Below are 4,123 nucleotides of genomic sequence, written 5' to 3' on the forward strand. Positions count from 1 at the left end.
AGCAACCTTCTGTCTCTCTCTTGTAGCCTTTAAGATTCTCTCTTTGTCTTGAACATTTTCCATTGTAATTATGGTGTGTCTTGGTATGGGTCTTTTCGGGTTCATCTTGTTTGGGACTCTCTGTGCTTCTGTGACTTTTTTCTTCCCTGCATCAGGGAAGTTTTCGGAGAATATTTCCTCAAATAGGTTTTCTAATCCTTGTTCCTCTTCCTGTTGTTCTTGCACCCCTATTATTCATATGTTGCTTCCTTTCATGTTGTCCCATAGCTCCCTTAGGCTCTCCCACTGTCTTTTAATTTTTCTCCAATTGCAGTTCAGTTTGGGTTTGTTTTCTTCCCTGTCTTCTAATTCGCTAATTCAGTCCTCCGCTTCTCCTAAGTCTACTTTGGAAACTTTCCATGGTGTTTATTATTGCAGTTATATCACTCTTCATTTCTTCTTGATTCTTTATAAGTTGTTGATTTTTTCATCCATTTCTTCTTGATTCTTGCATAAGTTATTGATTTTTTTCCTACATCCTGTTCATGCACTCTAGGACCCTTATTCTGAATTCTTTTTCTGACATATTGCATGCCTCTGTTTCACTTTGCTGCTTCTAGAGCGATTTACCATTTTCTTTTCTTTGAGGATTTTTTTGTCTACACATTTTTGTCTCACCAACTGATCTAGATGTTGAGTCATGCAGGGGCTGCTCCTTGGGTGGCAGTGGTTCCTCGGGTTGCAGTTGCCCCTCAAGTGGTCTCATTAGTGGCTTCTCCTCAGTTGGCAGCTGCTCCTTTGGTGGGTGCAGTTCGCAGCCATGGTGTCTCCTCTGGCTGGTACATGAGTCTGCTCACCCCGCTGCTGTTTCTTGGACAGGGGTGGGCTGATCACGAGGCTGCAGCTCTTCAGGTGCTGGAGGGCTGAGCGCAGCTGCTGCTCCTTGGGCAGGAGTGGGCTGTTCACGTGGCTTCTGCTCCTCGCATACGCATGGACTGCTCACATGGCTGCTGATCCTTGGATCGGGCCTGGCTACACGCTACTGCTGTTCCTCAGATGGCGCAGGCTGCTCAGGAAGCTGCCACTCCTTGGACAGGGGCAGGTTGTTTACAGGGCTACCGCTCCTCATACGGGTGCAGGCTGCTTGTGCAGCTGCTGCTCCTCAGATGGGAGATGGGCTGCTTCTGTGGCTGCTGCTCCTTGGGCGGGAGTGAGCTTCATGTGAGGCTGCTGCTCCTCTGATGGGAGATGGGCTGCTTGCATGGCTGCTGCTCCTCGTACGGGGGTGAGCTGCACTTGTGGGTGTTGCTCCTCAGATGGGGGCAGGATGCTCACCCAGCTGCTGCTCATTGGATGGGTACAGACTGTGTGTGGCTGCTGCTCCTTGGGCAGGAGTGAGCTTCATGTGAGGCTGCTGCTCCTCTGATGGGAGATGGGCTGCTTGCATGGCTTCTGCTCCTCGGACGGGGGTGAGCTGCAATTGTGGCTGCTGCTCCTCAGATGGGGGCAGGATGCTCACCCAGCTGCTGCTCGTTGGACAGGTACAGACTGCATGTGGCTTCTGCTCCTTGCACCATTGTGGGCTGTGCAGGGCTGCTGCTCCTCAGATGTGGTCAGTCTATCTGTTAGTGTGGCTGCTACTCCTCAGACAGGGGCAAGCTGCTTGGGCAGCTGCAGCTCCTTGGGCCAGAGTGAGCTGCATGTGTGGCTGCTGCTCCTCGTACAGCAGCTGTCTGCTTGCATGGCTGCTGCTCCTCGGATGGGGGCAGGCCGCTCATGCAGCTGTTGCTCCTTGGATGGGGATAGGTTTCTCGCACACCTATTGCTCCTCAGACAGGAGGAGGGTGTGGGCTGCGCAGCTGCTGCTCCTCTGATGGGGGTGGGCTGCTGCTCCTCAATCGTGGGCAGACTGCTCGTGTGGCTGCTGCTCCTCAGACTGGGCAGGCTATTCACGTGGTTGCTGCTCCTTGGACTAGGGAGCGGGCTGCTCACACAGATGACAGCTGCTGCTCCTTGGATAGGGGCAGGTCACATGAGGTTTCTGCTCTTAGGCCTAGGGCAGGCTGCTTGTGGGGCTGCTGCTCCTTGGACAGGAGTGGGCTGCTTGCATGGTTGAAGTGCCCCTGGATAAGGCATTGGGCCGGTCAGAGGGGAGCACTCTTCAGAACTCACAGGAGCCTGCACCCAGAGTGGCTGGAGACTTGTTTTGACCGTAGGACCACAGCCGAAGTAGCAGGTCCCTGGCAGGGGTGTCTGTATAGTCCCAGGTGTTATCTGAGGGCACCCTGGGTGGGGGTAAAGCCTGGCTCCCAGTTACAGCAGCCCTCCCCTTACCAGTTACAGCAGCTCTCCCCTTATAAATGCTAACCTTCTGGGGACGAGCCAGCCTCCTGGAACTGCTTATACTGTAGCAGAGGCTGCCTAGTTAGGTGAGCCCATTTAGCCTGACCCAGAAGGCCCTGCGGGATCTATCTGTGCCTCACTCACATACACATACACATCCCACATGACCACATACTCCTCTTTTGGTCACTCACTGACTCATGCTCTCTCCCTCACTGCTGCTTTCTTCCTGCCTCTGTAGTTGGGTCCGGGGTATTATTGACCTATTTGTGGATGGAGATTCATCTCCAGGTATCTGGTTATGAGGCTCACTCTCTAGCACCTGGCCAGACAGGATAAAATTCACCTCAACAATACACAAAACAAAGGGACCAAAGCATGAATGTACTCATGACAACAAAATATATTTATATGGAAAACACCACAGAACAAATACCTAAACAAACAAACAATAAAAGTAACAATAAAATTAAAGAAGAAAAAAAATAAAAACACCAAACCCCCAAGTAAAGAGGGTGGGGGCAGAATCTGTAGATGCTGAACTTATATATAGAAGATAAGTTCAAGATTTGGATGAATATGGGGAGGATCTCAGTTCAGTATAGAGGAAGTAGAAAGGGGATGGGCGGATAAGAGGAAAGAGAACAAGAACAAAATAATAATAATATATTTACAAAATAATTGATTTCAAAAATGGTATAAAATAGCAAATAAAAATAAAAGAGTGATGGAAAAATAATGTGAGAAGAAATAGAAAATAAAGCAACCAAAAAAAACCAGAAAAATAAAGAAAAAAGGGAAAAAAGAAAAGAGAGAGATAACAAAGTAATAAAAAAATAAAATAAAATAAAAATGAAAAAGTGAAGTGTTCCTTTGGCTGGCTTAAGATCCCAGTCTTCTGTACTGTAGTGTTTCGCAGGATCCAATTGCTGGGATGGAAAGTCTCTAGTCCAGTCCCGTTGTGCTCTCGGGGACTATTTAGGTTTTTGGTTTTTTGTTTTATAATCCTTTTACCATTCAGGGTGGAATCTGGGTATGTCTGTATTAGTTGCCTGGATACTGGAGGAGAGGGGCTATCCCTTCAGGGCAAAATGGCTGCCCAGGTCCCAGGCTCAAGCATGACTCAACACCACACTCGCTGCCACTACTCCTGAATCCCCCTCTTTCCCCGGATTCCACAATTCCGCACCTCCTTCCACACTCCAGTCATGGGTAAGTGTCTGAATCTGAAAGGTCCTATGAACTAGGCTCTAAGAGAAAGGGGGCACAAGCCACAGAGGCTGGAAGAGGCTGCACCTCTGCACACTCTCCTGCCAGCACTCTTCAGCCTTTATTGACTGTGGATCTAGATCTAGAATCCCCTGCAAGGGGGGAAAGGCTGTGTGTCTGCATGCTCTTCTGCCAGCACTCCTCAGCCTTTCCTGATTGTGGACCCAGATCTAGAATCCCCTGTTGACCAGCAGTTCTGCATACTTTTTTTTCCACTGTGCCCATCCCAAGGGATGCGGCCCAAGCCTGTGCTGCGTGGGTTCCCTCTGAGCTACAGGGCTCAGAATTCTGGCCCATTATCCTTCCCAGAGCCTTGACTTTACCTTTCTCCAGGAGTCCTCTGCCTTTCCTGGGTGCAAACTGTCTCCCAACTGAATCTCCTCTGCCAAATCGGGCTGTATGTTACTGGTTTCAGCTGCTCACCCTATCTGCTCTGGGACAAGGCACAGGACATGTCCGTCTATACCGCTGCCATTTTATCTCTCCAAGACTGAGAAGTTATAATGAGCACATTGTTATGGATCATTTAAGA

This window comes from Myotis davidii, unplaced genomic scaffold (assembly GCF_000327345.1).
Source record: "Myotis davidii unplaced genomic scaffold, ASM32734v1 scaffold1860, whole genome shotgun sequence".
NCBI lineage: Eukaryota > Metazoa > Chordata > Mammalia > Chiroptera > Vespertilionidae > Myotis > Myotis davidii.